The 24,525-nt window shown below is 40.9% G+C and overlaps 1 long non-coding RNA gene across 2 annotated transcripts in view; it reads left to right on the forward strand.

Annotated features, from left to right (window-relative positions):
- The window catches only part of LOC146445520 (uncharacterized), a 164,752-nt gene extending 157,512 nt beyond the window's left edge, over positions 1-7,240 (forward strand). For both annotated transcript variants that reach the window (XR_014855226.1, XR_014855227.1), the window contains 2 exons: positions 6,716-6,936; positions 7,039-7,240. This is a non-coding gene — a long non-coding RNA (uncharacterized LOC146445520). The remainder of the gene's footprint in view (positions 1-6,715; positions 6,937-7,038) is intronic.
- Positions 7,241-24,525: the final 17,285 nt, after the last annotated feature.

A 24,525-nucleotide genomic window follows, 5' to 3' on the forward strand; every position in this document is an offset into this window, starting at 1 on the left:
TCTGTGAATCTAAATAGTTGTGTTTTCTGTACAGTCACAAAGGCCTAGCTTCTTTTCAGATATTTGCATAAATTCCTCCCGTTGTCAGATTCAATAGCATCAGTCATCTCTCTGTTGCTGTGATAGCTGGAGCTTATCAGAAATAGAAGGGACAATTCAGAGGTGATTTCTACCTTTCCAGGAGAGAGGGCAGAAACAAAGATTAGCTTTGAAGCAAATTATGGTTGCTAGGTTAGAGATAACAGAGTACACCTTCTTTAAGTGGGAATTATTTACATCTTTCATGTTAATAGTTCTTAATGTTTAAAGGCTCTCCATCCTTTGAATGCAAAAATCTTCTAGGTAAATTGGAAATAGGGATAATTAATGCACTAAGTGATTGAGACAAAATAGCCAAAATGCAGAATTGTATTCCTGAAACTGCATCCTAGCCTGACATTCTACAAAGAGATGAAACCAAAAGGAGGGGATAAAATGTGGATGGATCAACTGTATAACTCCTATGTCAAATGTGTTCAATAAGCCAGTGAAAGAGAATATGATAAACTGTGGACATTAATTACTAATGAAAAAATAAACAGAAAAAAGGGGGGAAATAGAAAGGAGAGCTCTGGCGTTTGTAATGATTGAATGCAGCTTGCTTAGCGGATTATTGCCATACATCTGCTTTGTGACAAGTACAGTAAAATTAGTTATGGATCATCAAAGAGATTCCTAGCACTTACAAAATGAGACCAAAAGTGCCTTTTTTCCCCAGGTTCAGATATCTGGGAAAACATTAATCAAACATACAGATTCAGTGGGAGGAAAAATTTGGAAAACAGCAATGTTGAAAAACAGTGAGTGGATAATACCAGCAGAAATTAGATGTGAATCTGCAATGCAGTATCAGAGCAAAACAATAATTTCTGCATTTTATTTTATTTTTATTATTTCAGTCTGCATATGAAGAACCATCATACTCTTAGTCAGGGAGGAACAATAACCCCCTTCTGTTTGAGAATGGCGAAAATCTTGGTTGATTCTGCAAGATGTTTAATGTTTTCTACCAAATGCCCTTGAGTCCCTCTGATTCAGGAGTGAGCTGGCCCTGAGAACAGAGTGTGGGGAGCTGGACATCCCTCACCATAATGATGCAGAGCAGTTGGAGAGGAATTCAAAGAAATGCAATGCTAGTGACTGCTGAGGGGACTGGCTTACAAGAAGAGATTAAAACTTGTCTGATTACATCTGTGCCTGGTGGGATGCAGTGAGCATCTTCTTAAGAACTAGACAGAAAAAAAAATAAGTTCTGTGATATTGGCCACTGCATGAGAGCTGATTCTTCATTTGGGGAGGAGAGCTGGCTCTCCTTTCTCTAGTGTGTAGAGGCAATCTCTTGAGCAGAGCTTGGTTTTAATCTAATTTGCTTTTAGCTGGTCTTGGAGATTTCTTCTTCTTACCCTAATTTAAATTGGCAAATTTCAGAGTCTGACTTTTTTTTTCCAATCTATGTATTCAATTTATTATTATTTCTAGTGAGCAGCTGATGATATCAAACAACAAACAATCACAAGTACAAAATGTGGGAGAAGAGTCACTCTGCAAATAGGTATAAGGAATAGCAAGGGAATAACACTTAAAAAGGGACAGCTGGCTTTGAATATTAGCAGAAATAGCTTCTCTCAGACCTGCCTGTGTGACCTGCTTGGTTTGCAAAAAAGTGTGACCCCTTTAGCAGTTGCATAGTCAGTACTGCACTATATCTGTCTCAGTGCACTTGCTTCCACCTCCCCACCCACTCTGATCTATTTTTTGTGTGTAGGCGATAAGCATTGTGATTTTTTCCCCCTTTCTTTGGTGTGCTGTGAATCCTCTCCCTGCAACTGCAGTTCTGGGGTACAATTCACACATATCCATTCCTACATCTGCCCATTTGATAGTTTGGAATTTTTGCAAGATGCTTTGAAAAAAACGGGCCCAGAATTGCACTGCTGGTCTCTACCAATGCATGTCAGGCAGGGAGGAGGGGAAGAATTCCACATCTTGCCATCTGCTGGCCTCGGCTCTGCAATTCAGAGCTCAGAGCCAGACCAGCTTGGGTAAGACTTTTGGCCTTGTACTTTATTGTGTCTTTGTCACAATCACGGTGGGATGATTAGCAAGAGCACAAGATGCTCTGCTTGCTGCTCAGGCAGAGCTATTTCCTTGAGTGAAACAGATAGCAGCACTCCCACCACCTTGGTCACATTAACAGAGATGGCTGAATTCTTATCCTGGGAGACTCTGCTGACTCTCTCCTGCCTTTTTCTAAATAATAAAAAATCACAAGAAAGAGCAATTCAACTGTCACCTAAACTAGTGGAGGATGATGGAAGGTTTTGGAAGCAGAGGGCAGATGACACTGCACTGTAAGTAGGCTACCAGCTGCTGGGCAGTGCCTGCCCTTCTCACATAATTGCATCCAATCCTTTGAACAGCTAAGAGAGCAGACAAATGAAGAGAAACTCCTTCCTCAAAATCACATTTTCCCTGAACACATAATCACTTAATCAGAGACTTCTGTGGTCTATACAGAGGATAAACAGAGATGATAAAAATTCAGAGCTATGTGATTCCCCTCCCTTTTCTTTTTTTCTCTTTTTTGTATGTAGCATTTTCTTGCGCATTTCATCAACCTTTAGTACATTATTCCTAAATCAGTTCACAGACTGTTTTGTGAATGTTCCAGGGACGTTGAAAAAGACCTTTTAAGGTGAGGGAACACTGCTTTCATTGTTTGTGTGATGTGGCTATGTTCCCACTGTCATTCCATTTTGGCTTAATATTAGTCTATTGAACCATTAAAAAATCTAAAGTATGAGAAATGTACTTTTATGTAGCTACTATTATGAACTTCATAAAAACATATCTCTGGTGAGTAAAGAAAATATTTATTTTTGCAAAAAACAGGTAGAAAGTTATAACTATTTAGAAGACATAACTGCTTCAAAAGACTGTGCAAAATTACACAGGCTGCAACCACCATGTTGTTCCATATCCTTGGGTAGAAATTAAGCTGGTGGAAGACTGAAACATGCTGAAGGACAGGGTGATTCAGCCCTTCCTGCTTGTCTGTCCCAGTCTTGCACCAGCTCTGCATTTTCCCAAAGTTTCATTCAAAGTTTCTGTTTTTTCTGAAACCTGATGTTCTTTGTCAAATTGGGCTGAAAGACCACTGTCAGTTCAAAGATTATGGAAAGAGAAGGAGAAAAGTAGGAGAAGACATGCAAGTAGACAGAAAATTTCCTTGTGTGAGCCTTTCCAAAGGAAACCACTGAAGATAAAAAAGGATCTCAAGGGCCATAGTGGTGCAACATTTCAAAATGATTAATTCACAAAAGAAAAGGAAAAAAGCTTGCAGCCTTTAAGCCTCCTGTTGCCATGAACTCTTCTCCTTCTCACCTTAGATTTGCTGTCCAAGACAGTTTGTGTCACACCTCTCGAGGACAGGCACAAAGGGCACAGAGGCAGCAACTGTGTTTTGAAATAACTGTCCAGAACACCAGGGGTTAATGATGCCCAGAGCCTCACTGCTCTCTGGGTCTGTGTATTTCTTATGCAGAGCTGATTTGCAGCTGCAAACTGCTAAGTTTTATCCTGGGAAAAAGCCTCAAAAATATGTTTCTGCTACAGAAATTCTGCCCTTTGTAATTGGGGAAGAAAATGCCTATGAAATATGCCTTAGAGTTCTATGGTGCTGCATTCTGAAACGTATTTCATTGCATGCCATGAGAGCTGGAACTTCAAAACCCATTGATTAAAATGAGAGCATTACTCTACTCTGCTAATTAGGATATAGTACTTAACACTATTCTTAGTTTGCACTGTGCACAGTAAGTACACTTCTATTAATAGTTTTTGGGGGGTAGGGAGACAGTGTTTGTAATTTATTTTTTTTTTAATTGCATGAAAAGGCAGGAGCCAGCAGTCACATTTTGAGACTGCTCTGGTAAGAGAAGCTTTCCTGCTGGGAGAAGCCAAACAAGAGTGGAAGGAGAAAATATATGTGAGATGGCAGAAGGGAAAGGGAGAGCAGAACAGCTGAGGATGGGTAGCTGAGATGCACTGAACTACTGCATTCTCACAATTTTCTTTAACCAGTATTTCTGGGCTTGAACTGGAAAAATACCACTTCTTAGAACATATAGGGGAGAGGGTCATCAGCATGCATGAAATAAAATAGGGCTTTTGTAAATGCATATAAACACCCATTTGACAGTCAGAGAGGGAGCAGGAAATTTTAAATGCACACAACAAGAAGCAAGCCTAAGTAGTGTTTTTTCTGTCACAGTCACTGAGGAAAGTTTAAAAATTCAAACAGCTACAAGTCTCCAGCAGATACATGGGAAAACAGGTCCTGGAGGTGTGTCAAACTATATAATATTGGTTACATCTAACAGAAGCTTAAGGAAAGTTAAAAGGAAGAAAAATAAAGGAAAAAACCAGTCACAAGCCCAGCTCAGTTTCTCAGTACTAACAAGCTGCCTGTGCAGAGTGCTGACAGGTTTTACACCAGTGGTGTAAAAAGGTTCATGCTGGCCTCTCACTTGAGTGCAGAAGAGCAGAAAAACCCTGTGCTGACCCCTCAGCAAATCAGCCACCTGTAGAGAGAGAGCCTTGCAGCCACATTTCCTTTCCCTCTCCCCTTCTGGGGTGGCTGTCCCACTGCAGGCAGGCCATGCCCTGATGCCCAAGCACTGTGACATTCACAGGAGGTGTCCCCAAGGTCACTCTGGGCTGTGCTTCCCCTAGCCAAGGGCTCATCCTGGAGGCTTCCTGGCATTCCAGAGGGAGCAGCTCCTGGTGGGGAGACACTGTGATCCAGCTGCACCCAAGGAATATTAGCATTCTTTCACTCAATGCACTCTGAATCTGCCACAGTTTGAAAGGAGCACAGAATATATTTTCTCTCAGCAGTTAATGCACGCTGAGGTTTGTGCTCTGTGAATTTCTGGGCACCTGAACGTGCAGAAACCAGAATGGGAAGAACGGGAAGGGAGTCTCTGCTCCCCCATGTAAACAAGTTCTTAATCTTTCTAGGCTCTACCTGAGAAAGGATTTAGGATGCTGATCCTCAATTTTGTCAGTCTTCTCTCCATCATCTGTGGGTGTTTACCGAAGCACCGGGTTGGTTACATAATTTTTCACATTATTCTCACAGGCTGTCCAATGTATGAAGTCAGGCTTTAATTGAAGTTTCTATTTGCATGCTTCACAACCCTGAAAATATTCTGCTTGGAATGTCAGATGAGGTTAATTGAGGACCCTCTTGATGATGATATTATTGTAATTTGAACTTGGAGAATCCAATATTAATTCTAGGAGGATTCTGTAAGATTTATTTTTCCTCTTTAGGTTTTATCTTTGTATTGAGAATTAGTTTGCAGTTTTAAATTCAAAACGATTTTCAATATAGTGAAATTCATAATGTTCTAATGAACTCTAGAAATTATTCTTTCCTAGAAACAGGATAATGACATTGCATTTAAATGTTACTGTTTGTATTCTACAACATGTGAGACTGCATTATACCTTTTTTAGCTGGTATGATTTGAGGAATTTTTGTTTCCTCTTGGGTATATGCACAAAACTATTTCTCAGGTTTGGCTGAGATCAGCTGTAATTACTGTTCTAGGCTGTTGCTTCACTTTGCTTGGGGTTGCTTTCCATATTACTTTTGGAAAACTGACTGTAAAAGTAGTTTCGTACCTAACAACAATGTTGTTTAGGAATAACCTCCTTTCTATTCTCCTTGCCATTTTTTAGCAGACAGGACATCTCCATGAGGAAAGGTGTTTGTCCCCATATAAAATACAGAGTAACATGGTAACAACCTCAGCGAAAGGCATCTTTGTCAGAGAATTGAGGCATCCATTTAGATCTGTAAATGCAAATTTTATCACCCCAAACTTATGGAAACTTTTCCATCCCCCTTTTCCATTTTTCTGTCATCATAGTAAGCTCATGACCTGATGAAGCATTAGGTTTTACCTTGTGTTGGCAATATTTACCACGTTCCCTCTGGATACAGTTATTCAAATTCTGTAACAGAGGTAAGCAATGGCGCAGCACATAAATCTAAATTCTTTATCCATCACCAAACCTTTTTCAAACTAAAACTTACAATGATTTCAAAGAATATGTGTAACAGCTTTCAGAGTAAAGTTTTGTGAGTTCATTTAAAGTCTGGTACAAAGGATAGTTTGAGAAATGCTTTAAAGAGCTCATCACTAATTCAATATCCAGGTATTCCCTGCACAGTTTAAAAATCCTGTTATATAATTCTCAATTAATTGATTTATTTTAGAAGGGAAACTGCATATTTGTTTCCTAGCACATCATGCTTTGCTTCCATAGAACTGAAATGGAGTTTGGATACAACTGTGATATTCTTACACTGAATCATTAGACGGTTTTTATAAATCTGTATTTCAGGCAATACTCTACACAGATTTGTTATTTCAAGTTCTGTTTCTGATCCCCCAGAAACAAAAAGAGGCAGACTTTACCTCCATGTGGAGTCAATGGCTGTATTCTAAGGGTCATCTGCAGGGGATTGTTTCAAAACACCAATTTCATGCTCACGTTCATATCAGCTCCTGAACCGATGTTCACGTTCATATCAATTTCATACAGTATGACTTTTCTTTGCTCTGCTGGACTGCTCAACAAAGTATCTTTCTTTGGTTTTTAGCTTAATATTCCGGCCTTTCAGTTTTACTCCTCTGCACACCTGGATTTGAGTCATGCACTGAGAAGAAATGAGACAATATTTTATTGTAGCACCATCCAGAAAGCGTTTTCCTGCCGCACAGCCATTCCTGTTGTTTCTGTGCAGAGGATACTAATTATCCAGCATGTGAAATTACAATGGCAGAAAATACTGAACATCTCAAACAGAGAAGTAATTACAATGTAAGACAAATTATATGGTTATGTTTGTTTTTCAAAAATGTTGTGAAAAGTTTTTCCTTTTTTTTTTTAAATTCCTTTCCTATTTTTCTTTTCTCCTAAAAGCTACGTGCTCGCCTCTGTTTCACCACACTGGGAACAGCAAGCTGGGGATGGTCAGATCTCCATGGGCCACAATCCTGCTGGAATTAAGTACAAATCACTCTGCAACATGTCTAGCCAGGAGCAAAAGAAGCTGTGGTGAGGGGTAAGTGTCCCCATGGATCCCTCTGCTCTTTATGCACATGCAGGGCCTTTCCCTGCAGATTTCCCAGCTGCTTCTGATCCTTTTCCCTTTAGATGGGAACTTACATTTGTCTTCCTCTGCTGGCTCTCTCCCTAAGGTGTTGCAGCAAAGGGAGGTGATTTGTCCGTGGGTTATTAGAGCAGACACCACATGCACTAGGAATTCCCAGTGCATAAATAATGTCCTTGCTAATTAATTTATTTTTGTTTGAGCCTCTCGTCCCGTCCTGTTACTGGCACTTGTGATTATTAGAACAGAAAGCCCAAGTCCTTTCCCAGTCCTTTGTCAGATGGCTGCCTCTTGTGTTAACTGGTGGGCTGCTCTGTACACCATCCCTGGAATGAAAATTAGCTGCTCTGCAAAGAGGCAGCAGCAGGGGAAGGACAGAAATTATGGAGTTTAAAACCCCACAGCCATATGTAACTTGACTTAAAAAAAAATATTAATATATTGCTGTCATGGTAAACCTGGAGATTAACAAGGAAGACATACAAAACACCAAAAAATGTGTCCCCTTGTCCTTGGCTAGCCTCTTCCCAGCCAGGCCTGAGCAGCAAGGAGACAAGACCTTCACTCTGAGGTGGGATAAAGAGGACACTTAGAAATGGCACTGCATGTCTGACCACTGTTATCACTGCTAGCTGCAGTGATATCACCACCACTATATGGATTTCCAGTAGCTACAAGAAATATAGCCAGATCTGCTCTGGCAGGTGTTCCAAGCACTTCAGCAGAGTCCTGTCTAGCTGAAGAGGGCAAAAATAAATGTTTATCAAAGAGTTCTGATTGCTAGAGAATAGTCCCCCCAGCTCCTAATGGAAAGGTACATTTTGCAGAACAATCTGTAGATGTTATCTCAGGGCTGTCACAGTGAAATTACCTTCTGAGAAGTGAGCCAGGAGTCTGCTAGGAGTCACAGTGTGCAAATGTCCTGAATCTGAGAGCCTCAGTGGTGCAAAGTTATGTCTCATTTTCATTAAAAAAATGCAGCAAGGAAAGATTTCACATCGTTCTTTAAGATGACAGGAAAACCACATCAATTCTGGACTGTAACATTCTTACTCTACCCAAAGGTAATTTGTTTCCTATGCATAAGTAAGCTGCTATTTCCTTTTGTGCATCCCCAGAAGTATGGATTTTCTTTCCTGCTGAACAGAAACTCTAAGTAAACATATAAACTACAGCTAGCTCTGTAAAGTAACTATGCAGAGTGCCTGACTGACAGTTTAGATGCTTGAGAGAGAACCCTCTTTGTTTTATATTTAGGGTTTGGGTTGGCTTTTGCTTGCTTGTCTGTTTGCTTGTTTGTTTGTTTGTTTCTGAGCAGTGTCTATGCTGAGAGCTATGGAAAGAATCAAAAAACTGAAAAGTAACAGTAGGCACCATAGAGAAGTTTAAAAAAATCTAAGTGATGAGAAAGTTTAGCAAGCAGTTTGGAGAAAATACAAGGAACCTGGTTTGTGGGATTTTTTTCCTCTCTATTTTCTGAGTGATAAGAATGATGCAAAAATATGTGGCTTGGGACTTTTGTTTTCCCAGGGGCTGGGCTTGTGTGAGAAGAAAAAATGGCTTAAAATTAGGGCGAAAACATTGACTACTTAGTGGAAAGCATTTTGTAACAGGGAAAACTCTTAGGAATTAGAAAAAACCCTAGCTATTGAATGTAAAAATGCACACAAAACTAAAATTCCACATAAAGCTCTGAAGAATGTGTCTTTGGAAGCCACAAGTCTTGGCTTTAGATTTTTAGTCTAAATACAGAAGATCCTTTTTTTCCCTTCTCCAGCAGTACGTAGGTTAAACTGGTGTTCACTGTAACATGTGTTCTGAAAGACTTTCCAAGGTGAGAAAGTTATATATTATACATAAGCTATATATAATAGATGTTCCTGAAAAGTCCAGATCTGGATAAGGACTTTTATTTGGCGGTCAAATGCAAAAGGACAGTTCCTCTTCTTGGTTTAAGACCAAAACTGTGACGTATAAAGGATCTCAGAAGTTGTTTTAATAAGCCAAGAGATGAGTGTGTGCTAAGGAAATGGCTGGAGCTTGCTGCACATTAATGAAGAGCTGTCAGTACCAGGTTATTACTCAAATTTTGCTGTTTTGGGTAGAATATTTGAAAGATGGACAAATTCTGACAGGCAGTAATCCTGTTCTTGCACCCTGAATATTGAGATGCTTCAGGATATTTATCACGGCTGCCAAAACTGGACTCACAATCCATGGGTTTAAAAAGAGAGCAAGATTTTGCCTATTCTAGCTTTGGGAAAAGGGGCAAATATTCTCATTCTTTCTTCCCTTCCTTTGCCTACATCTTTTCCCCTACCTCTGGCTGGACTCAGTACCATGATAAACCATCCCCAGGAGCAGCCAGGGCTCCTTGTGGCCCTCTCCTAGTGAGGAAGCTGTGCTGAAGCCACACCTCCTGCAAAATGCACACAGAAATGGAGCTTTTCTATCAGCCACCCTCATCTCAGCAATTCCGTGCTGGGAAATGACAGACAGAGTGACTGGGGAAGGAGGGGAGAGGAGACAGTGCTTTGTTTAATTATCCCACTTCAGCACGAGTGCTGCAGTGTTATCTCAAAAGCGCAAAGATTTGGAAAATAGATTTCTGGTAATTAGCGCTCGGAATATTGTAATGCCAACACCCGGCATCTTTCACTGAGGATTTGCTTGCACTAGGATGAAATAACCAGGCTCTTACATGCTCTGATCTCCTCAGAGGAGCAGCTATCACAAGTGCTGGCAGGCAGGAGCTCCAGGATCACAGATCAGAGGCACTGCTGTGGCAGGGAGCAAAGAGGGGACTCTGTCTCATCCTTCAGGAGGAAGCCCAGGCTGCACCAGAGAGTTTGCAGACACTGCTGTCACCTCATCCTAATGCCACATGAAACTCTGCTGTCATTTACTGCTGAGGCTGAAGTCCAGCACACATCACAGAAAGGAGCTTTAAGCAAGTAGTGAAGAGTGAAGGGAGTATGAATGTCAGACATTGGTGATGCAGTGTACCCAGTCTGCAGCTGCACTACAGGAGGAAACCAAAAGAAAGGATCACAAAAGCAATAGGCATCACAGATTGCCTTTCACAGTGGGAGGAGAGCAGCACTGTTACCTGGACAAAAGATATATTTAGATAATAATTCACAGAGAATTACACTGTACAAACTCTCTTGAGGGACTGTGCATGTAACACAGCCAAGGTAAAATACCAGCAAAAGCTGCATCTACCTCAGGCAGCACAGGCTGTCTGAGACAGAGCGGAGCCAAGCACTTGGATCCCCAAAATGACTGCTCACAGGAGACCACAACCGTCTGATCACTCCCTAGATTTGTACCCATTTCAGGGGACATTTTGGGGTATCTGTTGGCACAAGTGAACATATGCATCAAAAACAGGTGTTTGCCAAAGTGAAATAGAGGAACATTGCTATGCACCAGCTGTGATCCTGGCCAGGAGCTTGGGCAATACCATATAAATACCTGTTTTCCTTTGCTGAGTGTGCTGTGACACCGGGGTGAGCAGTGACATGGAGCTTTTCATATGGCCGTGATCTGCTTTCAAAGCCCCATAAACAGCTCTGAGCTGAAAATACCACATAACATATTTTTCCTCTTTGTTGCACACAGTTCATCCTCAGAGGAAGAAGATCCCCTGTGCTCATCTGGGCTTGGGAACAGCAGCTCCCTTGAACACAGCAGGAATTCCACCTGAGGCCGAGCAGGTTCAGGCGGTGAGCCACAAACCTTTTAAGTGTGCAGGCTTGCCTTGCATAAAGGGGGAATTATGATTTGCGAGCAGGGGGAGATAGCTGCTAGCTGAAAATAAGAGAAAATGCATTAATAGAAATTAAATTTAGGTTTAAAAAAAATAAAAATGAAAGGAGACCAACCTAGTTAATTTTAGAAGGATTCATGAGTCAAAATGTAAGACCTTTAGTTGGGAAATAATTGCACACTTATGACCTGAGGCTGCAGTCAGAACTTGCTGAAAAAAAAAAGTGGCACATGTCATTAAATTTAATAAAGCTTAATTATAGAACCATAAGTATTTGAGATTGGAAAGGCCCAGAAAGTCACTTAAGACCCCCTTCTTATCAATGCAAGGCTGTTCCCTATTGCATATATGATGGTATGTTTTCTGCAGACTATTAGAACTCATTGTCAGGAGGATTTGCCTTAAATTCTGCCTCAGTTTTCTATTTCTTAATTTCATCCCATTACTCCCTGATATACCTGCTTGTTTCCTGCTAAGTAATTCCTTTCCTTTCCTTCCCCAGTGTGTATGTCAGTCAAATATTTGTAGATGTTTAGAATGCCTCTCCTTACTTATCACTTAGCCAAACTAGACATATTTACTTAGTTCTTTTAATCTTCCTCACAAGTAAATCCCTCCAGTCCCTTAATTATTTTGTTGCTCTTTCCTGAACTCTCTCTTTTCCAAACCTTTCTTGTAGACACATGGAATGCAATATCCTAGTTCCTGTCATCCAGAGCCATGGAAAAATCAGGGGTTCTGTTGTATCTCTGCTGCAATGTGATGTGTCTTTGTGTTTGACCCACTATAATTATTTTTTTCCCTGATTTATCATGCTGAGCACCATGCAAGGCTGGAGAGAGGTCAAGACAACCTCTGTTTTTAAAATTCTGCCCTGCAGCTATTCCTTACGGTGCTGTCAGCAGGGAAGACATTTCGTCTTCTAAAACCTTACTTCTGATAGTTTTTCCATCTAAAGATGTTGTAACTTGAGCCTTCTTCTGCATTGGGCAATAACTTCACTTGCACTTCTCCTCTCTTTCTGTGCTTCTCCACTGTCCTCTGCCCTGTGCATTTCAGAGGAGATCAGAGGAGTAAGAATGGCAGAACAGACAGAGCAAGAACAAAAAACCCCAAAACACAGCTCACTACAACAGCAAAAAGCTTTGTCTCCTGGGTTTATCATCCCTCAGATTAGGAGCTCAGGATGAGGAGAAGGCTCTAGGGAGACACCGTGATGAAAATTCAAGGATGAAAACTGAAGTGAGGAGACAAAGTAGTACAGAAATAACTGAGTGGGGCAAGCTGACAAGGGAGATGAAAACAGGAAAGACAGTGCATGTGTTATCTCCCTGGCTGGCATCTAGCAGCAGACTCTGCTCTTGAATAATTGGTGCTACACTGATTGCTTTGGAGGGCTCTGGTTTGACTTTTCCTTGTCAGTTTTGATATTTCCATTTGCACTAAAACACTTTCTTCTTGCTCAGACCTTGGTTCTGTGGAGTTGAAATGTGGGCCTTCCATGCAGACTCTGACTTTGCTTTCCTGGCAGGTCCTCTGCCCTTGCCACAAGGTCCCCAAATAGTGAGGTGCATCTCTTTGGTGTATTGGGCACTTTACAAGGAGCTCACAACACATTGCAGAAAATTTAGGGGGTTTAGGATAACCTGGATGAGGCCCGGGGTTAGAAAGAGACTAGTCAGCATCCACTTTTTCTCTTGAGATCTTACCTGGTTAAACAAAACCAAATATTAAATATTAAATGAAAAATATTAAATAGTAAGTAAATATTGCCCAAGAAGTACTAGATTAAAATAATATGAATCTGTTGTATTGGTGTTCAAGCCAAGGGATTTTGTAGTGTTTGCTTTATCCTTATCTTTTACAGTTTTCATTTCATCTTGTAAAATCATGACAATTGGCAGAGCTGTGCAGGAATGCAAAAAGTAAATGTAAAAATCTGCAAATATAAAGGTGTGAATGTAAATATTCCAACAAAAGGATGAGTGTCTATGTAAAGGACAGCCTATTTCTTTTTCTATTCTGAAAATGCTCATCTGTGTTGTTTCGGTTTTTGTTTCCTTGAAAATAATGACATTGTGTCTCATACTGTTTAAGCAACTATTTATATGACATTTGCCTAGATATTTGTTACAATTAATAGAAAATACTTCTTTAAATTATTTTTCATGTAGCTGCCAAGTATCTCTGTTGCATACATAGATCTGATAAGTCATTATCAGAGTAACTGAAATAATTCCATGGGAAACAACTGACCCTGGAGAGAAACATTTCAAACAATAGAGGACAAATATGAACAAGGAGTTCTTCCACCTTTAACACAATCATGTCCAACGCAGCCATCAATTTTTTGTGCATCCAGCCCCACACAAAAAAGTGCCTGCATGCATGTTCAGATGAATAACCAGTGCCTGAAGCTGACAGGATCCATGGAAGCCAACACCTGCCTGTGGAAATCATGGTGCTTAAACAAGGACTCCTGAAGAGCTCTCATCATCAAAATATTTTACAATTGCACATACATATGTGGTAGCCACACTGCCACAAAGGCAAGGAGAGCAGAGTACTGTGAGACCACGTTTTCCCAGCATGGGTTTGGCTCTGGTTGTCCATAACCCCCGGAGGATTTCCCCTAGTGTTCTACAGGAATATAAATAAAGTTGAAAACTGAAGTCCTGAGGCAAATTCAGATGATGGATCCTGAAAGCTTTTGCTTCTTACTGACTTATCTGTCAGGCCAGACAGCATGACACAGAAAAAAGGATGTTTATGCAGCATTTTTCCCAATTTACATCATTTTCTCAGCCTGTGTCTGAAATGCTGCGACATTGTAAGTTGTTTCTTCTCCCCTTAAAAAGGTTTTGAGACTTCTTGGGAAAAAAAATATGCAAAATATGCAGAGATTAAACTCCAGTCTCCAAATCTCTTTTTTTTAGATCTTCATTTTGGTGGCTCAGAAAATGAAGGCTATCGGCTCTTGGATTATGTAAACTGACACGGTACATTTCGTTTCATTTTCTTCAGAGTGCATGCATCAACTTATCCATAAAGTATTGATTGCAGGGGGTTAAAGCTGTCTGCAAGTGCTGGCTGATTTTAGAAGAGATTTTATTCACAATTCTGCCTCAAAAGCAAGGTGTTGCTGTTACTTATAATAGAATGTACATGGTGTTGAAGACATGCAGGTGTCTGTGGGAGAGAGGTTTGCACTCCAATGCCCAAGTTTATGTCTTTATGCACAGTATATTTGTGAAAACACGAGGAAGTCATTGCACTTGAGTCATTCCTCTGGGGCAAATTGCCTTCAAAGCTTTGTTTTCCCTGCTACATCTGCTGTACTGCTTGCTCTCTCTCTCTTTTCCACACATCCATATCTACAAGGGATTTCCCAGGCAGAAGCGTGTAGTTCTGTGCCAAACACTTGTTCTGTGCACAAAGAGAAAGGATAATGTTTTGGGGATGGATCCCACACTGAGCTCGTTCTCAGCAGATCCAGCAAACACGGCCTGGAAACAAAAGCTGGAAGCACAAGCTTGGTGAGCAGAGCTCCATGGCACAACCACAGGAGCCCTGAGCTCCTCAGAGTGTGCCTGGACTGTGGCCACAGCAGAGACCTGATGTGTCTGAAAGGACCAGACCTGTGGCAGAGCCTAAAAATCTCAGCGTTCTGGGGAAATTTGTGGAGCCTGTTGGAAACTGGATGAAACTTCCTCATACTAAAGGCTGTTTCTAAGAGATCCCCAGGCACCACATGGGTTTGGACACAGCAGCCAAGGGATTGCACAAGCTCCCAGGGCAATGCCACGGCTCCATCTTCTCTCTTCCCCATCCTGCTCATTTCCTTGAGGAGAGGGCAGGCAGTGCTGCCTCCGACTCTTGGTTCAGGGTCACAGGTGGTGTGTCCATAGATACAAGCATTTATCTTTGCCCTGAACAGCCTGGCTGCCGGACCCTTAGCCCTGAGCCCCAGGTGGCCCTACAGCCGTGCCTGGACTGGGCTGGCAGAGCTGGTCCTTGCTCCCGCCCCGCTCCTGCATCCCGTTTGGAATGTTTCCTGGCTCAGCTGGTCCCTGCCGCCTGCTCAGCCCTCAGCTGTGGCAGGCAGGAGCATAAGCCACCCCCACGAGTGTTTTTCCATCCATCCATCCATCCATCCATCCATCCATCCATCCATCCATCCATCCGCCGATGCTGAGGATAGGCGGGGGAGGATCCGGGGGCTGGGCGCTGCTGTCCCTCCCGCTCGGGGCTCCGCTGAAGGATGCTCACACCGCCCATCCTAATGCTTCAAACAGCTTTTAAACACCATTTCCTACCTGCGTTTGGGACAGGTCAGGCATTTCCCTACTGAAAGCGACAAAGGCACTCTTGCCTGACTTCCAGGAGGCGCCGAGCTTTTCCGAAGTTTCGCGGCGCTCGCAGAGATTGCGCTAAGAGGGAAAATAGCCATGGCTGCCTATCGGATTTCCCCGTTTTGCTGCCTTGTGGCTCCTCGGAGCGGCAGGCGCCGGCAGTGCGCTCGGCTGACCCACATTTCGGAGCATCGTGCGGCAAAAAGGGACAGCGCCCAGCAGCCCTGCCTGGCGCCTGGATTAGCAAACTGATTATGTAAAATATCTGCGGGCTTTGCTGTGTCTCCGTGGTGTGGCACTTTATGTCTTGCCCTTTCTTTATACGAATCAAACAATATTTTAATTTTTTTTTATTCTGCATCTTGTTAACCCCCAAGACGCACTTTTTGAAGAAGAATTTCCAAAACCAGAGTGGTCTAGGTGATTAATGAAACTCACTTATTTTTTCATGAACATGCATTTCAGAATTTCAATGACACCACGTTGCAGCAGCTTCTTGTGCTGCTGTTTTAGGGAATCAGCGTTTGCACCAAGAAAGACAGCATCAGTCACTTCCTCAGTGACTTCCATCAGATTTTGTAGCCCATCTGCCCTGCACTGGAGATCCCTGGAGATGTCATTACTGAAGTGATGAGACATTCTGGTTTAAATGCTCATGCTCTCTGCAGAGCACGGGGCTGGGAATTAAGCATGCATCTTATGAACAGTAGAGCAGAACAGCATCAATAAATGACTATTCTCCTCCTTAATGTTTGCTTTTAGATTCACGGGGACTAGAAGTAACTACTGCCAGGCCAGAACTCCTGATTTTTAATTCCTGCTCAGGCCTGGATTGGTACTGCTTGAACTCCATTGTGCCTCTGGGAAATGTACACAATACCTGCACTTATCATGGAGGAATTGTGCTGACCAGCTACTGCCCAAGCAGTTCTTTGAGGGCAGAAGTGCTGTATGGGAAGAAAGGTTTGTGGCTGTAATGGAACAGGGCTTCAGTGATGATTGCTGGCTAAGGTGACACTGCCAGCCCTGTCCAGGGAAACCCTGCACAGTTTGCCACTTGTCTCAGATGGAGAATGATTCTATTTTTCATGTTAGTTCTTCCACCGCAAATACTTCTGGTTTTTTTCTACTAGAATGTGCAACATGGCATGTAAACTTGTCTATGTGTGCTCTGCAGCAGGGTCTGTGATTTGTGTTATTTTTGTTTGGATCACACATTAAAACACAGAGGAATAATCTGATACAAAGGTAAGCTTTGTGTTGAGGTTAGCACTAATATATAGCAGAACTCCTTGTGCTTAAAACACAGCTATGGTAGCTGAATTATTGTCCCTGTGCAGTTTTCACAGTTATTACTTGGTAGGTTGCCTCTTCAGTGTCAAATTAGAAGTCATTCAGCCAGAACCATTGTGGTAGTGCCTCTTGAGGTTTGTAGGTCCACACACTCGAAGTATATTACATATTTTTCTGAACAGTTGTGCTTTCACAGGGGTCTGTATTAGAACAGCATGAAATCTGCTGCTGTTTACACGAGTTTCATCTAAACCTCACTGGTGGGTTTGCTTTATGCAGTGTCAGCAGCACTGAGAGTCAAACTCTGTTTCAAACAAACTTGAAACTTAAAAGAAAAGTTGAACTCAGCTGCCTGAATCTCTTCCACTGTCTTTCTCCTTTCCATTCCTTTCTTCAAGGGCAAATTTGCTTTCAGCTTTCTGATACTGTGTGAACACCAAGTAGCTTCTTTTCCTGCTTTTCAAGAGCCATTTCATTTTGCAGTTTTGCTTCCCTTTCTGCCCTACCTTGCACATACTCATCCACATCACACATTTGCTGGGTATGCAGAAAGCAGACTGGGAGTAAGTATAGATTTCATTCACCTTTTTTTCTGTATTTTTTGCTGTGGAGGATGAGTTTTCTATATTAAAATGTTTGTTTAAATGCTGGCAGTGGAGACCATTAAAAAGAGGAAAGAATAGAAGGCTTGATGAAAACGTACAAGGAACCAACTGCCTTATTCAGGGGAAGAGAAATTTCAGGGAAGAAGTGCTTACCCGTTATAAAAATGAGACTTATACCAGGCTTGAAGTTAGAAAGTCTTTTTCTGTACCTTAATGATTAAAAATTGGACTGGCTGGTGAGGCAGAGAAGTGCTGTGGTCCTCATTTCACTGTTAAGGAATCTACAGCTGCAGTAAATGAAGGCAGAGAGAGATATCTAACCAGTTTAAATTTGTGTAGAAACATGGCAAAAGGGTGAGGCACCAAATTAACACAAATGTGGAATTAAGAAAAATACTGATGAAGTTTTTCTTTAAGTGCTTCTGCTGCAGTTAATTTTATTTAGTCTCACCCATTTTTAAAAAATATTTTTTAATAAATCATACAAGTGATGTCTTGTGCTTTAAACCTGGCTGAAAACCAGCCTTATTTTTCATGTAGTGCCTTAGCCTGAAAATTATCACTACAATGTCTTCTGGCAAACAGGAGAGAGATTTGAGTATGGTAAAAGACAAATCTGTGTATGGATTAAACCAGAGTTCCACCTTCCCATAGGATTCTTAATCCTAAAAAGTAAAAGGCAGAAGAGATTAAAAGGAATTACATAGCAAATAGATTTAATGCTTTTATCTAAGACAAAAGGATGGGGAAAATTTAGACACAGACTATTAGTTTTAGTTAAAATTATTAAAACTAAGCATTATATATTTTTTTCTATTCTACAATTCATGTTAAGATGGAGTCTCCAGGGAACCTCTTAAAGTTTAAGATTCAAAGTAAAAATCTGACTGAAAATCTAGCCTTGATCATCGTTATTAAAACAGGTATCATGAACCTGAATTGGTCCTTGTACAGTTTAATTGCTTTGTCTTTTTATAAGAAGATGAAATGTCATAAACTTTGGTTTGATACTTCTTTGTCTTTTCTGAAGAAAAGACGAGAACATTTCCCTCTACTGCAGCTTGTATTTGCAAAGCATGACGGATAAGTGAGTTCAAAGTGACCACTATCTGCTAAAATATTTCAGTTATATGTTAGGTGTAATTTTTTTACGTGAAATCATGACCCATTGTAATGATCTGGAGAGAATCCTTATAACCCCTTTTCCATGAAAAGCAGAGATATAAATCTGGCAGTTGCTTTATTTGTCAGACACAAGAGTTTATAAAAGCAGCATTGCCTCTAATTCCTTTCTCTGTAAAACCACAGCCATACACATCTCATTTTTCATCAAAAGGACTTTTCTGCAGCCCTGCCCAACATTTTCCTTGTATATAATTTAATGAAATAGTTTAATTTTGCTGCTGGCAAGTAATATTACTTCTGGACTATAAACAGACCTATACAGAGTAGGGATGGAGTTGTTGTGTCATCTAAAAAGGAGTTGTGATGGATAAGAATGATTAATACTGATTGAGACTCTCGGGACCAGCCTTTCAGAGCTTCTCTTTGGGTTCACCCACACACCAGTGCATCAAACAGAAAGAGGAGGGACTATGGAGCACCATTCTGCTGTTGGAGCTTGAAGTGCTGGGCAGGGAAATCTGGATTTTTAGTGCAGGTTCATCACGGATAGCAGGAGACTGGACACTCTCTCCAAAAGGCTTTGGCACACCCTCAGTGGGAGCCTGTGGCTGCAGCCACACCTCTGAAACCTGTCCAGAGGCTTTTTCCTACATAACATATGATGTGCTGGCCCAAATGTTGGAAGTTATACCAAGCATCTGCTCAGGCTTCCCAGCAGGGAAGTCGTGCTTACATGGGAAGATGCTGGGCAGAGTCTGCTCTAAGATTAATGAGGGTAAGTGGAAGCTCAACAGAAATGACAGGAAGAAATATCAAATGAAATCCTCTGCAGGCCTCTGGTGTCTGCAGAGTGTAGCTCAAACCCCTCAGCCACGTAAGAAACAAAAATAAATTCTTTCTAGGTCATTTTATTGTTGAAGATTAACTTGAGATCAGAGAGTTGCATCACGCTGTGCCAATGCCTCAGTATTTTGCAATATAGTTATTGGTACAGGTTTTTGGGGACTAAATTGTCAAAATAGCTCAGTGGTTGTGTGAAATCTAATAATTTTGTACAGATTACTGTACCTCTGTCTTTGAAATGGATTTTTTAATTCCAGTTGCTGAAACTGCATCTTCAGTTGTTCCCTGATTGTAGATATGGCGAATGCCTTTGGATCCAACCAGAGTGATAATGACTTTGAACATAGAAATGGACTTGCAGCTAGATTCCCAGGGGAGCTTTCCACACTGGATAATAGCTCACATATTGAAATGTGCTCACCAAAGAGGTGCTAGGGATAGAGTCAAGGGAATCAAGGTTTGCTTGCAAAATGGGGATTAGAAACATGAACAGGTAGAACGAACTTAACCTCTCATGGAAGTTCTGGTAAAAATCAAACCCCATTATTTTCATCACTAATTTTAGGCCACGATCTGCAACCATTGCTGAAGGCACCCATTACCTTGTTCCCAGTGCAATTCCCTTTATTACAGTGTGTGTTCAAGAAACATGGAAAATTGTCTTTCCCAGGGTAAGCTGCTGCTTAACACAAGTGTCAGAAACGTCGAACCTTTATTGATTAAGATTCTGAGTTCTTTATATGATATAACCAGCCTGGGCAGAAATAGCCAATGTGCTGAAAGGCAGTACATTTTATTTGCAAAAAGAACAGCGTGAAAGGATCTGTGCCGCAGTGATGTCTTGTTTTCTTTACTGTTGCTGTGGAGTTGAAAGCCCATCTGTCCTCCTTCTTATGTTAAATTCATTCAGGAGTCACTTAACTGAAGTATCCTTAACCTAGTGCTTCTGCAAACTAGTACATCTACACAGAAAATAGTTATTAAAATAAACATCTCATTATCAGCAGCCTAATGCAGTACCATTGTGAGTAATCAATGAAGTCTCTGGCAATCATGGGAATTATACAATATAATTGAGTTATTTATAATAAAATTGCTGAGGAGTTGCTGACTTTCCAGTCGAACATTTTTTTCTTTCTTTCATACAGCTTGCTGATCTTGCTCTGAGTTTTCAACAGACAATATTTTCTACGTTTCCTCTCATAACTTTAGAATAGAAATCTATTAAGCTAAGCAGAGGTTTATAAAAGATCATGAAGTCACATAACAGAATCACATTGTGTTCCTTGAGCTTTAAAAACATCACTTCAGGTAAGAATTTTATGCCATCTTCCAAAATGAAATGGAAACTGAAAAGATACAATATGAAATTTTTTCATGTGTTGCTTCCACCTCATGCTGACAGTTTATATTTTGCCCCTTTTTAGTCTCTTAGTCAGCCATGCAGTAAAATGGGTTTGAATCCCCTGCACATCCATTACAGAGAGCATGTGAGAATCAGGCTAATGCTGAAGCCTCAGCTCTGAGTAAATAAATATAGGAATAAGAAGCTTCCAGCAGATACAATAAAAGCATACAAATGCCTCTGCTTTGGAAGCCTCTGCACCCCTCCCCATTTGTCCCTTCTATTCCACTGGTGATTACACACAGACAGAAGTCCTGGTAAAACCTATCAGTGGCTACCCCTCATCTCTCAGATTTCCACTTTAGCTTAAACTCATGATGGAGGTGATGTAAATAAGCTTGCAGATTTTACCCCGAGTGAAAGAGCATTCCTGCTCTGCAGTTCCAGGAGTGATCTCTACCAGGTGGGTGTTGATAATCATCTGGCAGTAGTAAAGTTATTAACCACATCCAAAACTGGGTGTTTGCCTACTCCTACCTGGAAAGGGAAGGGATGTGCATGCAGCTGTGATTGCCCTCAGACTGTCTGACTATGTAGAACATGAATGCACTGGATATCTTTAAATTTATTGCAAGTGTTTTATTCTCTCCATAAGATGTTCCAGTAATTATTTGTACCCTCAGAGTCAGATTGTCATTAAAAGTCATAGTCCAGGTCTGTGCATCAGCACAGCTCGGTTGTGAGACCATAGATATCAGTGGGTTTCAATCACAGTGTCAAAGTGATCATGTAGATGCTGTGCTTTTGATTCATACCCTTTTTTGAGGAGGCAACAGGCTTTTCTCCTTTCCTGTGGGTGCAAGATTTGCAATGCTGTGCTCTGGTTTGAGACTGAAAGGTTAGAAGATATAATAGTCACCAGGGTGAAAATGAAAGGAATCAAATTCTGAGGTCTTATTCTGTGTCATGAAAAAAATCCAGAGAGTAGCAATTAAATCTTGAGTGTTTATCAGGGAGATGGATTTGCAGGTGAACTGATAGCAATGAACTGAGACAGACACCTCAGGAGTCAGGTGGAAAAAACTGCTCTCTGCAGGCTCAGTAGTCCTTCCAAACAGAGGACACCATGTGCCTGTGGGAGGAGGGTGGGAGTGTCAAAACATGGTCGTGACTGCTATAAAATAAAAGACCAGATCCCCCAGTCTTGAAGGGTCTCCACCCAGCCTGAGCGACAAAGGACAAATCACATCAAGGCTTGCAGGAGATGCTGCATGCACCTTTTTTTAATACATAGGAGTGATGATGGAGGAAGGCCTTGCCAGCTTTTTTCCCTATTTGAAAAGCTGCACTGCTGTGTTTCATTTTAGTTAATGCAAAAAATGGCAGAAGGAGGGAGGCAGGAGAAAAGCATCCATATCAGACACAACAGAAGGAAATATGGGAGGAGGGTGGGGAGGTGGGCTGGTGGTGTCTGGTTTATGGCCCTTCTGTGCCATCTGAGTGGTACAAAAGGCTAAAAAACAGCCTGAGCATCTGTGTTGCTCTCTGCACCACTATGATAATGAAAATCCACAAATGCTTAGAGGAAGAAACAACATTTCAAGTTTCCTGAGGTTATACAAAAGAAATATTTTTTCTATCTGAAAAAGACTATGCAGAGAAGTATTGAAGTTAAAAAAAGGCATAATGTGTTCACAATGTGAGGGAGAAGAGCAGCACAGCAAGCAACCTTAACTAGGCTGTTTCCAAACTTTTGACTGCCTAACCATGCAGCCTTAATGCTCTGTTGCCATATTTGTCATGCACACAGTATTATATAGATATATATAATACCAACTGTCTGGCTAGATACAGATATCTTATTTTTACTGGAATTTTATCCTCGGTCTCCTCTCTGCTTCTCTTTTCACAGTTTTTCTTAAGCAGAATGTGAAACTAATACTTTCAAATTTCTGCTGCACTTTTGAACTCGTGATATTTGAAAGCAATTTTTTGTCATCACAAGCTGAAACTGATATGTTGTTACACAGGAAATGTTGCACATCTCAAAACTCTCCCCTGGCAGAAGAGGAGGAATGTATCCTTTTGAAGGTGTGGGATGCATGTGAAAAAAATATCAAGATTACTTGGCTCTTTGGAAATTATCACTGCAACTCTTCTCTGCCTCTCTTTCTCTTTGCACAAGTGCCAAAATTGTCTCTTAAAAATGCTTAAAATTCGTATTCTGTCATGTAGATCCTGGAGATTATATTTAAATGTGAGCTTGTCTGTGAAAGCTCTACTATGTATTTTGGTGTTTATGCTACATAGAAGTACTAATGTAAAGTAAATCCAAACTCATGTCCGTAATTAGATCTAAGACAGGAATTAGTAAAGCACTTTAATTATCCCCAGGGATAAACCCTGCCTGCCCAATGAAAGGCAATGACAGTGGAGCCCTCCAAGATCTGTGGTGACCAAAGGACCTTAGCACCCAAGTAGTCTCAAAGATTTAGGTGCCATCTAAAGATGGAAAATTTCTTCCTATTTTATTACAAAGGAATGTGATTTTGGGGACAAAGAGGTGGGACAGAAGATGGAGCAGAGTCCTCTAGCTCAGTTAAGTCGATGTCTTGAATTTGTGGAAGTTAAATTAAACTATAAAACAGTCTTCAAAGCAAGGAGAATCCTCATACAGAAGGGAATATCAGGAGGGAGATTGCTTTTTGTCACTTCTGAGCAGGATCAGATGCAAGATAGGAACACCAGGGAACTTTCTGGTGAAAATCCAAGTATCCTTATCCTTTTGGATGCCGGGGATGTTAAGAAAGGGTTTTGTGAATTGTGTTCTTGTATTCAAATGTCTAAATCTCACATAAAACCTACCCAGGATATCTACCTGCCTCTGCTGAATTGATTTGTTTCCTACTGTTTTTTCCTGATTACTTATATATAAATTCCTTTTATTTCTATGCGTTTTAACCCTGTAACTTCTGTTATCTGGCAGATCACATTTTGAAAAAGGTGAGCCCAAACTCCTCTCTAATTTCTCCTCCCTGCCAGAGTTCAGTAACTCTAGATAGAAAGCATTTGTCATGCATGAAAGTGTTGATTCCATCTGCAGTAATCACCCACCCATCTAATCCATCATACTTGGCCAGATTATGTGTAAATCTGATTATCTCACATAAGAATGTAAAGGGGTTTCTTGCTCCCTTCAGAAAACACATCAGTCCAATAACCTGGACATCAACAGAAACAAGCTTTACACTTCACGGGGGAGAATCAATAATCCTAAGGATATGCTGATTATAAGTGCACCAGGAAGGCTGTAGGCAGCTTATGAGGGAAATCCTTCATCCCTTAAACTGGTCAGACCCACAGATTTGCTTGGTTGGCTGATCATGCTTCCTTCAGAAGACCTATGTGCTTAATGCAAGAGATCAATAGTGTAACATTAATTTTAATTAACAAATTGTTTGTAGACCTACAGCTCTATCATATTGTTACTGTAGCTGAGGTTAGGAAATTGTCCGAAGAAAATAAATTTGAAGCAGCTCAGGCACAGGTAAATAGCCTGTTATTATCTACGAACCGTTGTCATTATGGTCATTTCTGAGAAATCATGTGTTTCCCATGGTTCATTAAATCTGTTTTACCACCTGGATAAATGAGCTACTTTGAGCTGTCAGCAACAACCCCTAGCAGGAGACTTTATTCCACTAAAAGAGATGGCAATCAGCAACAAGAAAGGCATTCCAGAAAACATCTTATACAAAATTCATGGGTTTATTAATTCATAATGTTAAATGTTTTTGGCAGCTAACTAGTCACAGAATTTCATCAAGATGTGCACTTATAAACAAGGGGAAAGCAATAACTTTCCTTTAGCAACTTTGCTCTGATGCTTTTAGTTGTTTAGAAAAAAAAGTAACTCAAAATGGAATTTTTTATTTTTCAGCAAGACTGTGTACCAGATTGTC

This window comes from Lichenostomus cassidix, chromosome 1 (genome assembly GCF_008360975.1).
Source record: "Lichenostomus cassidix isolate B80296 chromosome 1, HeHo_3.0, whole genome shotgun sequence".
In the NCBI taxonomy this organism is placed as follows: Eukaryota; Metazoa; Chordata; class Aves; order Passeriformes; family Meliphagidae; genus Lichenostomus; species Lichenostomus cassidix.